Below are 13,758 nucleotides of genomic sequence, written 5' to 3'. Positions count from 1 at the left end.
TGCAGCCTGATTGCCTCACCCATCTGTTGCCATTCATAAGTATGTTATTTTTTTAAAGGGTAATACTAAATGGTATTATGTAGCTACCTACTTTTGTCTGCCTCTTGGCTTGTCAAGCACTGTCATTATAATATCGACCATTGTTCTTAAAATGGAGTTTTGGTTAAAACAGTATATACCTGCCATCTGGTTGAAAAAATGTAAGCTTCCTACACAGCTAAGTGGAGTTGTACTGTGATATTAGGAATAGCTCATGTTCTCTTGAAAATAGCAGCTGATGGCAGATTGCAGAAATCAGCCAGTTATCAGTTGTCATTAAGCTATTTGATATCTGACACATATGGAAAACATGCTATTTATAAGCATGTGATTATGTCGTAAAACTATTCCTCTCTTATTCTTTTGCCCTTCACTTGTTTCACTGTGTCTGTCGGTCTGGGCTGGAAAGCAAAGTCCTCCTTAGTATCATAGGATCACAGAATCATTTGAGTTGGGAGGGACCCCTACAGGCCATACGGTCCTACTCCCTGCAATGAACAGGGACACCTTCAGCTCCATCATGTACTCAGAGCCCTTCCAGCCTGACTTTGAGTGTCACCAAGGATGGGACATCCATCACCTCTCTGGGCAGCTTGTGTTCTTTCCCCTTGTCCTGACACAGCTGACCTTGCTGAAGATTCTGTCCCCTTCTTTCTTACAGCTCCTTTAGATCCCAGTACAGAGTAGATGTGCTGCAGGCTGAAGGTGTGCTGGGCTGTGTGCAACACTCCTGCCATCACTGAGAGGAGTGGTAGAGACCTCTTTGGTGTGTTTGTGCTAGAACAGTAAGCGTCTGATGGTATACCTCAGTCACAAAGAGCCCGTGAGAGAAAGATGTGGAACCAGCTGGTAGGAGATTGCATGGTTAGAAATTACAATGCAAAGGATGCATTTTTCTCGAGTTGTTCTACTAGTGGAAAAGAGCTTGAATCTTAGAAGCAACCAATGCTACAGCAAAATATCCAACAACTCTACAGGTATAATTATTTGCTTGACCTGCACAACACACTAAGGACTGTCAGCGCTATAGGCCAGTCATTAGCATGACAGCTTAATGCTAACCACTAAGCAACAATTTTTCCTCTGTGTACAGTGCAGGACAGAGTATGCTGCTGGAGGAGGCAGCGTGGTGTGGTGATGGCCTGGTCCCTTGTGCTGTATTTTGAGGGAAACTGCAGAGAAAGCAAAGAGGAAGAACATTAAGTATCACTTCTACAAGTGGAAATGTGAATAATGAGAGAGTCAAAGGAGGATGGGTTGCTGTAAAGACTTCTGTACTAAAAGATGGTATGAGGAGCTATTATTTTCATGTGGGCTGGGGATTAGGCCATGATAAATATGCTTCAGTGACACTGAAATCTTGTGAGCACATCCTGCGTGACTTGGTCAAAAATGCTGCAAATTGTAGCTGGTTACTCTCTCAAGATTTTGACTCTATTAAGCCAGAAGTGTTGCGAGAACCATGAGGAGTTGTTATCCCTAGCAGTGACCTCCAGGATCTCCTTTCCTATTTGAGGGTTTTGTTCCATCTCTGCTGTAAATGAAGCTTTTTGCTAGTTTTTTTCGGCTCAATCTCAGTCAGGTCTGAATCTGTGGGCTCAGCCCCAAACCCTCCTGGATTTTCAAATGATGTCTGCTCTGAGATTGTGATTGCAAAAGATATTTAGTCATTTGGGTTTTAAAAGTTGTCTCTCTCACAACAATCCATCCATGGCGAAGATGCAGTCAGCTTTGAAATTACAGGATTTAAGGTGTTAGAACCATCACAGTTATGTTCTAACAGAAAATTGGGTGACAATACTGTAGGTCAGAGGTTGCGATTCCTTGGAAGCTTTATTACAAACACTGTGTCTGCTTTCCTTTGGGCTCTTGGAGACCTTTGGAGGCCATCAAAGCAGCTGCAATAAGCTCAGCATTTCAGCAGCTTCACAGCTACTTCTGCCATAGGCAACTCGAGGGCTGGTGCGGAAGGAAGCTGCAGGACAGGGCAGTGCCCAAGGTGAGGGCAGCTCTCTGTGGTGGCACATGGGGATGGAGAACCCCATAGAAAGAGGATTGCATCAGACTGATGGCTTGGGGCAGTTTGGCAGCAAAACCTGTTCCTTGCACCCGTTTCCCTGGTTGCTGACAGTTATTTGCAATTCCTGGCTGCTTATTCCCTAGCATAGCTGCTAACCACCTGTCTGCCCAGTGCACTCCTCCTCCCACCCCACCACAAGCACACCCTGCTCACTCACTTGCTTGTTGGCCGACAGCAGCAGATTTTCTGCTCAGGTCTGTCCATCAGCTCCAACCATCCTGGGCCATTGCAGCCCCCCAGCTCTGGCAAAAGGTTAGTGAAAGCCTGCTTACATTCCTCCATGCCTTCTGTTTGTGATTTCTTCATGTGCTCTTGTTTAATCCGAGTTTGGGGGGGGGCATTGAAGAGAAACATAGCAAGAAGAAAATGTGCTCATGGGTCAAAAAAAAGTTTTGTGGGCAATCATAGAATCGTTGGAGTTGGAAGGGTCCTTAAAGGCCATCTGGTCCAACTCCCTGCAATGAGCAGGGACACCTGCAGCTCTGTCAGGTTCTCAGAGCCCCTCCAGCCTGATGTTGGCTGTCTCCATGGACCAGGCTTCCACTATCTCTCGGGACAACCTGTGCCAGCATTTCATTGCCCTTAGTGTAAAAGATGTCTTCCCTACATCCAATCTAAATCTCCCCTCTTTTAGTGTGAAACCATTTCCCCTTGTCCTGTCATAGCAGACCCTGCTAAACAGTCTGTTCCCTTCTTTCTTATAGACCTCCTTTATACACTGAATGGCCACTCTGAGGTCTCCCTGAAGCCTTCTCTTCTCCATGCTGCACAGCCCCAGCTATCAGCCTGTCCGCACAGGGAGGTGTTCCATCCTTTGGATCATTTTTGTGGCCCTCCTCTGGTCATATGGAAGGACAGAACACATGGCATCTTGCTTCTCACATTTAAGGAACAAATTTTTTAAAAACTGATTATAGTTGAAGTAAACATTTGAAAGCGTCTCAGAGCTTGGAAGGACACCCAGGAGAGGTGTGGGATCCTTGAGTGTCCATGTGAGAAGCACTCTGGCAGATGGGGATGTTTCTCAGAGGAGCTTGATGGCTTTGCAAGCATGTCACAAAGTTTCTCTGCATAGGAGGCAGATGCCAGTAGTGCTGGACGTTGTGGCAGTGTGCAATTCGTAGCATCTGAATGAGGAGATTAGGAAATGACAGCAGGATACTGCAGCAGAGAGGTAGTGTTTTTTCAGGTGGGTTTCATGTCTAAGTGAATTATTTTGTCAGGTGTAAATGTGAGAACTTACCGTCAGCACTCCTGAGCTGCTAAACTTTCCCCAGTAGAAGCTTGCCTTTAACTGAGCTTTCTGGAACATCGTCCCAGTGCTGCTCTCAGGTTAATTGTTCCAGGTTGAATTTTCTTTTGGAGACTTAAGTCATTTCTCACGTTCTCAAATTATGACCTCTTTGCGTCAGCAGGGCATCTGGTAACACCTATATTTAGGCCACCAAATGCACCGTGTTATGAAAGGGTTTTTTTTTTTTTCTCCCTTTTTAGGGGAAGCAGGGGGGTGTGGGAGAGGAGATCTAAAGCTGGTTTTGTTTGTAGCAGGCTTATTTCTGCCTAAGGAAGTGCCTTTGGCTTAGGGGAGAATCTTTTCTTCAACTCACAAAGTTCTGCTCTGCCCAGAAAGCTAGAAAGTGAAAGATTTCTTACTGTGCCTTCTATTCCTCGAGAAAATTTGAGGTGTGCCAGAATATATGCGCTCTGTCTCACCACACAGCCTTCAAAGCAGCAACCAGAACAGCTCTGATTGCCTAGGAAGTTGCAAGGCTGATACTAGCTTCCCAGAGCACACCCCGAGTGCCTTGCTGAAGGGCTGCAGGTGGTAAATGAGTCTCTCATCTTCTCATCAAATGAGCTGGCGAGGAGCACCCCCAGGCCCTGTATTTGGTGCTGCCATTGCAGTGATTTCTTGTTCCTGCTTCCTCCCAGAGTAACCACGGCCTTTCCCTATCGTCTGATGTTGCTCAAGTGCAGAAGATGCATGCTGAAGCTCAGGATCAGGTCCAACAGGCAGTGTCCAATGTGACCTAATGTGGGATTTTTTTGAATAGTTTGTTTTTGATGAGCATAATGTAGTAGGTGCCGGTGCCAGTAAGTGTTCTGCATATATATTACTGAGTATATTGCACAGAAAGTTAGTGTTTTGGCCTGAGATAAAACAGAAGAAAGGAAAACTTCAGATGTTTTATGTAAGCCTGTGTACTTGGCACAAAGCGTTCTTGGTGGCAGGAGCAGTAGAGGCAACACAAGATTTGCCTTCAGTAATGAGGCCTACTGCGCATACTTTCTGGCTTACATGATGCAAAAAAGCAGATATCCAAGGTCGTACATGTATAATGTGTGAGTGTAATAAGCAGCCTGTTTTCCTTAAGATAACTTTGGAATCTGTGTGCTAAAACCTAAAGTTAAAAGCTCTGAAGGCAAGTGCTTGCAGAAAAAAAAAAAAAAAAGGGTAAATTTGTAATTTGTGGTACAAACTAAACTTTTGACACTCTTTTACCTTTGGATTATGACAGACTGAGACTCAACTGGGATATGTGTATGGGGTTCACTATCTCTGAAGTAGAACATATATGATGGTTTTCTGTTCTGTGATCAGAGAAGCCCTTTGAGGGAAGGAAGTGATGCTGCTAACATTTTGCAGCTGAGAAACAGAATATGCGATCATACACTGCTTTTCCACAGGACTTCTGCTTCATACTAGCTATGAAGTAGGTGTATTAGGGAAACACAGCAAGGCCCGCTTGTTCTGTGCTGCAGAACATGTCTTATGTCAGTGGGCTTGTCTGACCTATAACATTATTATGTTCCCATGGGTGTTCATACATCTTCTCAGCAACAGGGCATCTTTGTATGAAGATAAAGGGAAATTAAAATGCTTTTCCTGAAACTATGCAAGGATCCTTGTTAGGCGCTTTCAAGGAAAGACTCATTTCATGACTTCAGTTATTATGTGCAAATGAAGAACACTGACTTTGAAGTATTCACTGTGCCCTGCTGGAGAGCATGGCTCTGCCATGTGGCTTCCAGTGGACCAGGAAGGCAATGAGCTGCATCTCTGTCATCCTGTGCTGTTTGCTTTGAAAGAGGAGTATTTCTGTTTCAGATAGAGAATTACTGTAGAGCTTTAAAAGGGTAATGCCCTTTGGGCTACTTCATCATGAAAATAATTTTTTTCATTGACTACAGGAAAAATGCAGGTGTGTCCATATGCCATGCATTACATTGGCTGCTGAAGTAGCAAGCAGCAGCCCATGCAGTGCTGTTGTTGAGGACTCATTTGGTTACCCTTGGGTCAGGGCCTTGCCTAGATGAAAGGCTCAGGTTGAATTAGGTAAGGTGCTGAAACTGTATTACGGCAAACACAAGGCTGTTTGACTTGCTTCACATCTCAGGGGAAAGCCCCTGAGCTAATGGCACAGAAATGATGTTCAGCTGTTGCCTGGTGGCTCAGCTACAAATTGAATATTGAGGAAAAAAGCAGGAATGCAGGTATGTGTCCTGCTGAGTTGGGTTTGTTGTGCTGACTGGGCCCACCTGAAGCTCTACAATGCCTTGAAATGCACACTAGCTCCTGAATTCAGCATCTCTGGAGTATCCAGCCTTCCTCGTTGTAGCATCTGCCATTTTGTCCAGATCGTACTGGCACTCAGAGACTTCAATAAAAGCATGCAAACTTTAGACTGTGGCCCTTTGCCAACCAAGCTTATGGGGCAGAAATGGGAAGACTGGTCCCTGCCTTCACTCTGGGGGAGCAAGCATTCTGCAGAGGCTTTGCTTCCTATCCCTTTCCATTTGATGGAGAGGAAAGGTGAAAGACAAGCATAAAACCTGGACAGTTCTATGGATTGACAGACCAGAACCAAGCATGGACATGATGTTAGCAAGCTTCTACTCCTAAGTATCTCCTTTTTATTCCAGTTTAGAGCAGAAGTTTTCAGTTTGGGAAAACTTTATTTATTTATTTTAAAAGAACTGTTTTGCTGTGGCATCTTCATGTGTGAGTGTTTTTCAAGATCAACTTGAATAACTTACTTACGTTTTCCTCTCTGCATATTGGTGCAGTGTGTTTGTAGCATGCTGCATGTATGTATGCAAATATTATATTTATGATGTAACTTAGAATCACAGAACCATTTCAGTTGAAAGGGAATCCTAAAGACCATCTGGTCTAACTCACCTGCACTGAACAGGGATACCTACAGTTCCATCAGGTGCTCAGAGCCACTCCAGCTTGACCTTGGGGGGCACCCATCACCTCCCTGGGCAACTGTGCCAGTTCCTTAACACCTTCATTGTAAAACACTTCTTCCTTATGCCCAATCTAATTCTCCTCTCTTAGTGGGAAACCATTTCCCCTTGTCCTATCATCACAGACCCTGCTAAAAAGTCTGTCCCCTTCCTTCTTATAGCTCCTATTTTGATACTGAAAGACTGCTCTCAGGTGTCCCCAGAACCTTCACCAGGCTGCCCAGCCCCAGCTCCCAGCCTGTCAAGCTTCCTTGAACAGGTTTCCATTTTGACCACCTCTGTTAAATCTGATTTTGAATAGAATGCTAATAAAATTAGTTAAAATGTGCAAGTCTTACTTCTTGACAAATATTTGTAGTTCTCGGAGTGGATCAGAAATTCATAGTCTGTTACAAGATAATTTATGTTAATCTTTTTAAAGGCAGCAGATAAGATTTCAGAATCAGATTAAATGTTTGTATTCCACATTAGGAGACCTCCCTGGCTCTGTCTGACAATCGATAAATCCTCTTTAGGCTCTCAGTTCTTTGGTCTGCACTTACCTCTTTCATGCTGCACGTGAAGGACCTTTCATAGGCTCTTAATGCATGTTTATTTGGAAGTTGGAAGCTACATCAAACACTTGACCTTCTCTTATGTCTATTTCTCTCATTTCTCTTTGTTTTGTTTCTTCTAGCTCAGAGCACAGAGATGGGTACTTGCAGTGCACTCGGTTTCATCGCTTCCAGAATCTATTTCTTACTGTCCAGGCATTTAGGACAGGGGCAACCATGTCACACTGTGCTGTTCAGCCTAGTGACTATCTTGTGATTAAGTCTCACCATAGCAGGGCTGGACAGCATCTCTGCTCCCTCTCAGCACGAATTTCCCAGTGCTCAGAAATGGGAGGTGAGGTGGCAGACAGCCTGCAGACCCAGCGTGGGATGGCGAATGTGCAGATGTCTGCTGCGAGCCCGTACTGAGAATGTTTGCACCATTTGTTAGTAATTTTGGAAAACAGCAGGAGTTAACGAAGTAAATATTTGTCATGCAAACAGTGCATCCTGCTTAATATCCAATGATGTCATTGTTTAGCCGTGTGTAGCCTATTGCTTGTGTATGCAGCAGGGGGCACTGTGTGGTGCTTAGCTTAGACTACAGCAAAATTCTGTCTGCTTCACTCAGCTGCTTTAGAAATACTTCTTGTGTGTCTCGGTCACTGTTGAGTATACTTTGTGTGTGTGTTTTGCTAGATTCTACCCACTGTGTCTTCATAATATCTAGAGACAGAACTTCCACAGGCAGTCTGTGAGCAGTTTGCATTTTGAAAAGTATATTTGTATGTAATAATCACTTTTATTTCATCTGCAGTCATCTTTGTCACCGTGACCCCTCATAAGTATCCAACACAGTAACAAGGAAGGACAGACAGAACCCTGGCCCTGCAAAGATCTTGTACCTGATCCTGCTATGGTAGTGTAGATGATCTCGTAGAAAAAGAGGGTCAGTATTTAAGAATTTGCAAATATAGAGCTTGGAGACTTAAGTGTTTTGATGGTTTCTACACGCAGGCTGTCTTGCACAATGCCATAACTACTTTTCAACAGAAAAATAATCTGAAAATAACTTTTTGGGAAGCTGTCTTATATAAAAAGTGTGTGGGATGGTTCATTACAAGTTTCATCACCCTACACTAGAAAGTAGCTTATATCTATCATTTTTTTAGTACATTCATCTTGCCTGGTTCAAAAATAAAGTAAGACAAGAGTTCATGGTGTTTAAATGAAATATGTCAGGGATGGAAACTTTCTTCAGGAGATGAAGTGAGCTGTTTGTTCTCTGAAAGACTAGTGTATTGGGGTCAGACTCTGTCGTGTGTGTTTGCGGATGCAGTCTGGGATGTAATTCTGGTATTCCATAATGACACTGCTGGATTATTTCTATGCTAAGAGCGATGTCCTCAGTATGCACCGAAGTTTCAAGTGCCCAATAGCTGCTATCTTATCCAGTGAGGCAAGCTCACTAATGAGTACAAGTCTGTGGTAGTACATGGAGGCTCCTCACCTGAGCTCAAGTCCTCTGATCTGGAAATTGTGGGGGACAATAAGATGTTTGAGGGAGATACCACTGCTTCCATATTCTTCCTTGGCTGTGCACTGCTGGCCACTTTAGGAGACTGAATATTAGGCTGGACATATATTGGGGTTTGCTGTGGCCTTGTATTTTAATAGCTTTATAATTCTTAAGTGGGGGGGGAAGGACCTATTGAAAGTGTTTCTTGTGCAGATGAATCATACATGTAAAGCAGCCTCGTGTGCCTGACAAACGGCGTTCACTGCTTGGCTATCAGAACATAAATCACAGTTAAAACCCGCACCCATTGAAGGTTTCTGTTCAGTTTATTCAGATAGCTTTCAGTCCTCATTTAAGAATGTGTTTTGTTAGATGCTTTCAAATGATTTTGTGTATTTTTTTAAATATCTTATTAAAATGGCATTAACTGGATAATTGCAAATTAACATTTCCTCCCCCCCACCTCCCGTATTCCATCAGCTCCACAAATAGCTCTCTAATTTGCTGGGTGCTGGAAAGCAAGCTGAATTAGTTGCTTTATTTAATGTCTGTATGTTGTTTTTAGAGTCAGTGTATTTGCACAGGTTACAAATCCTCTCTGCTATTCACATGACAAAAAAAAAAAAGCAAAAAACCAAAAAACAACTAACCAACCAAACAAAAAAAAAAAAATAAAAACAGCAACAACAACAACAAAAAAAACCCCACCAGACTTGGGATGAAGTTGATTGCAGGAAACCCAAGGCAACCTTCCTTTCAACCTGAGTTTCTGAGTGATGCATGATGTTCCCCATCCCACACCATTTCAGGAGCCCATCTGCTGTGGCAAAGGACAGGCCATGACTGCATGCCAAGGGAAGTCCTCTCCCCACCTTGCCAGGCAGGCACACACTGGGGCAGTGCTGCAGGTGCCTGTCTCCTGTTTGTGGGGCTCATTGCATAGTTGCCACCCCCAAAGGAATGGCTTTTCTCCAGCAGGGCCTTGCTACAGCCTGCCTGGGCTTGGCCACCTGGCTTTAGTCTGGGGTGCTTTGATCATCCCCAACAAGCCAGTCCTGTCCACATGCAAATGCTTACTGTGAATCCAAGTACTTGGCTAGTTTGTAAACAGTAATTGTTTACTGGTAAAATATGGTTGTGAAGAATAGGAAAAAAAGGTGGTAGAACCACAGAATGGTTTGGATTGGAGGGGCTCCTTCAAGCCCCCCCAGCCCAATCCCTGCCATGGGCTGGGTGCCCCCCACAAGCTCAGGCTGCCTAGGGCCCTTCTAACCTTGGACTCCTTCAGAGATGGGGAACCCACAGCTTGGGGCAGCAGTGCCATCACCACACCAGCCTCATAGTGGAAGTTTTCCTCCTAATATCTAACCTAAACCTTCTCTCTTTTAGTTTAAAGCCATTTGCCCTTGATCTGTCACTATCAGACCTTGTAAAAAGTTGCACCCCCTCCTGCTTCTAAGCTCCTTTCAAGGACTGGAAGGCCACAAAGGGATCTCTTTGGAGCCTTCCCTATCTCTAGTGATATCACATATTTAGAAGGTTTTTTTTTTTTACACATCTAGATTGAAGTTTTTACCATGTTTGCATTAACTTATGAAATTTCATGTTTTATATTCTGAGTAGAATGAATAAAGATGCCACAGAAGTAAAGTGGCTTCCTCTCAGTCTTCACCCTCCTGTACAGGTGTCAGCATTGTATTTATACCTCTTAACGTTTAATAGATGAAGCTCATATTCATTTGCAAAACTAAGAGCAGTGTTGTGGGAGATGAAAAGTACATTTGGACTTCTTTTTTCTTCACACCGTATAGGAATGGAAAATGTAGGACTGCATTAGTGTACTTTCTACTGTCACAGACTATTACATGCCGGGGGGAAAAAAGAAGTCAGATCCACAGCTGAGCAGATGGCATTCATGAGTCTCCCTGCGTAACACCTCCCACATGGTGAGGTGGGCGGTGAGCTGGGGCCCAGCGCTTGATGCTGGAGGCAGGATGGGTGCGTGTGCAGGATGCAGGGCTGCTTGCATCAGGCCTCCATGGGCAGTAACATGTGCCCACAGCCCAGCTCCCCACCTGCACTGCTGCCGGCTTCATGCCCCAGCCGCTGCCTGCCCAGGCTTGGCAGGTGATAGATACCTATTTATCACTTTACAGTAATAAGGTTGGTTGCTAACTGCGTGCAGGGCCGTGGCATTAGTGTCGCTGCAGACAGAAGGTACTTTCTGTTGATTTTCAGTGAGTTAAATGGGTGCACAGTGACATTTCTTTCCATAATGTCAGCAGCTAATTTGTCACTGAAGTACATCTATATAGGCGTAATTGTTTGTTACGTGTCTAGAAAGGTTGCATTATTTTTATATGCCTAGGGGTAATAAGAGCAGTCAGAGAGAAGACAAAGAGAACAATTCTGAAGATGGGGTGAGATGATCTAAGAAGGATCCGTATTTCCCAGCATGGCCCATATGACAAGGCTTGCTGACACACAAGCTGTGCTTCATGCCCATTTGATGGCAGTTTCGTCATGCATCGCACCGAGTCAGCATGGGGTTTGCATTAACAGTTTAGTCAAGGGTAGCCTAGAAAAGTTTATTGCAAAGCTTTTGTGACCAAGAAGCAATATCATGGCATACAGCTGCTTGCTCACTGACAGCAGCTTTAACATGACAAGAAGGTGTTCATCTTAATGCCTCAATTGCTCATCTCCTAACATGGCCTGTAAGGGTTGGTGGCCCCCTGCCTGGCGGTGCTGATGGTGGTTAGAAGGCAGAGGTAACAGCTCCTGGTTGGCGGGAGGCTGCAGTCAGCAATCACTGCCTCCTCTCATTCCCCTGCCATGCAGTGCCTGGCCTCCTTCTGTCCTGCCTCCAGCAGGAATGCTGTGGGCTCCTGCTAACCCATTCTTGAGCTCCGATGGTAGAAATCCTTGTCACTTATCTCCCTGGCCCCAGGAAGGGTCAACAGTGACTTTTGTCATCATAGGAGAACATGCGGTGTTCTGGGGGTATGTGCTCAATCCCTTGATGTTGTGTGGGGGCAGTGGTGTGTTCTGCATAGCTGCAGCTGCCTCAGGACCACATTCAGAACTGCTGCCAACATAAGGAATGCTTCTTTTTTGCAAATATGTAAGTAAATAAACAAGTTCAGCCCACATTAAGTCATCAGACCCAGAGTGATAACTCACTGGCCATCTGCTTCTCTCTTCAACATTGTTTTTGTTGCCTGCTTTTCAAATACAAAGTATATCATGGAGAGCTTGGCCTATCATTTTCAGATAATTCAGTTGCTACTGTCATCCATGGGAACAGCAGGTGACTAGGGTTCATTTCTGGACACAGAAATCATGATATCCAAAAAAAGGATGACTTCTAAGAAAGCCAAGCAAGCCACAAAGGCATGCATGTATTATAAGCATGACTTAGTTTGTCAGAACAATTGTTTTCTTACTGGAGTTGTTTGTTTTTAATCTAAATACAGCAATTACCTATTTCTGGAAATATGGCATGCAGGCTTGTGCAGGGGAAGCATCAGTGATGGCTAAACAGAATGAAGTTTCTCTAGGAACAATCAGTACCCAATAAGTGGCCTCCAACACTTGGAAGATGTCCCTCCTCATAGTACTTGTAATAATTTGTATTCATGTTGCTAGATACATCTCTATAACTGGCACTAAAGCTATACACTGTTTCAGAAAGAACTTGTGCTGCAGGTGGTGTTCAATATCCCCCTTTTTCCCCTTGAAACAGCAAAGAAAGTCTCTGAATCTCTGAATGTTCTATTTTTTTTCACTGAAGTGTCTCACCATTGGTGAGCCCATGTTTCTTCTCTTAAGCATGATGTTATGACCTAGAAGGTCTGGGTTATTTACCTGATCATTCTAGGGGTGGTGTGATACTGCTATTAGAAGATGGGCATGGTGAGATTTGTGTTTCGGGCCAAGTCCTCTTTCAGCCTGTTCTCAAATCAGCAGGTTTCACACTAACTTTCAAGACTTAGCAATCAAAGGAGAATGTAGTTTTCTGAAGTGGCACAGATAAATAGGAATCTGTTCCTGCACCTTCTGAATCAAGGTCTTATCACTTTTGAAGTGGCCTGTTCAACATCTCAGCTTGCTAAAAGGAGATTCTGCATTACTGCAACTGTGTGCTCAGAGGCCAATGTTGCTGTTTGTCCTTCAAAAAGTAAAATTTGTTTGAAAACTTATCTAGCTGGTTGTACTGAAATGAGAAGTAATATTACAAATTTAAGTGACTTGTGAATGAAATAGAATTCTGAGCAAAACAATTATAATGTTACTAACATGTATGTCATGAACATTGTGGAGAAATCAAAAGGGCTACCCACTAGAAATATAATTTATTTTTTTTTTTTAATAAATATTGGAACCATCAATATTATTTTGAATCAAATCAGTCGTCGATTGCTTTGAGGACAGAGAATACTAGTAGTTTATATTCATACTGAATGTTTATTTTGCTCTTGCACCAGGTTTTCGTTCATATCGTGAGCAGTGTGAGTCATTAGAAGCCTGAATGAACTGTGCTTATCAATTGTTTCTCCTGACTCCTAGGGAATTCTGCAAAGCAGATATCCTCTAACAATGATGTAGTGACCCAGCAGCGTTCCTCTAGTGATGCATTTCTAGCTGCACGCCTTGCAGAAGTCTAGGTGCAGCACAGTATATGCAGCTAAGAATGTTGCCTCCTTCATCCCACCTCACCAAATCCATGTTCCTGAGCTCACTATCACCTTTCACTCTTTTCTGGAACATCTCTTATCTGGAACATTATTGTGAGCAGACTTTCCCTCCTGAGCATGGGAAAGTGCCTGTAAAGGACTCGTATCTAGAAGCAGAGGAAAGCGGCTCATCAAACAGGAGGCAGTCTCAGTGATGATTGTTTCTGTAGGCTGGGTTGCATTAGGTTGCAAACAAATCAACATTAAACAGCTTGAATAACTTCAAGCTTCGGCAGCCTGGCTTTTCAGGGTCACCAGTGGTTTAACTATGCATTGGCTGCTGGCCGAACCGCTTGCTTCCATTAACTGCTTCATTTTATTACAGGTTTTGTTAAGTCTTGGCACCTTTCCTGAGAGTGAAATTCAGTGTTCCTCAGACTGCTACTGTTGCTGTTACTGCCAGTTACCTTCCTCCTCACTTAAGCAGACTGTGAATCTGGACAGCGATGTTTCTTGGTTTGTCTGGTGAAGCAGCTAGCCAGGAGCTAATATGAACAGGGTTTGTGAGTCCTTACAAGATAAGCAAAGCAAACACGTTCTCCAAGTGAACTCTTTTTTCAATTATTTTGAGTTCAATATACCGAAATGGAGAAGGGG

At 43.8% G+C, this 13,758-nt stretch overlaps 1 protein-coding gene across 3 annotated transcripts in view; it reads left to right on the top strand.

Annotated features, from left to right (window-relative positions):
• The window catches only part of STOX2 (storkhead box 2), a 128,100-nt gene that overhangs the window by 38,509 nt on the left and 75,833 nt on the right, over positions 1-13,758 (top strand). The window lies entirely within an intron of this gene.

Source organism: Lagopus leucura, unplaced genomic scaffold (genome assembly GCF_019238085.1).
Source record: "Lagopus leucura isolate 7727_CA_CO unplaced genomic scaffold, USGS_WTPT01 Super-Scaffold_100004, whole genome shotgun sequence".
NCBI classification, from domain to species: Eukaryota; Metazoa; Chordata; class Aves; order Galliformes; family Phasianidae; genus Lagopus; species Lagopus leucura.
This window is presented reverse-complemented; position numbering and strand designations above follow the sequence as displayed.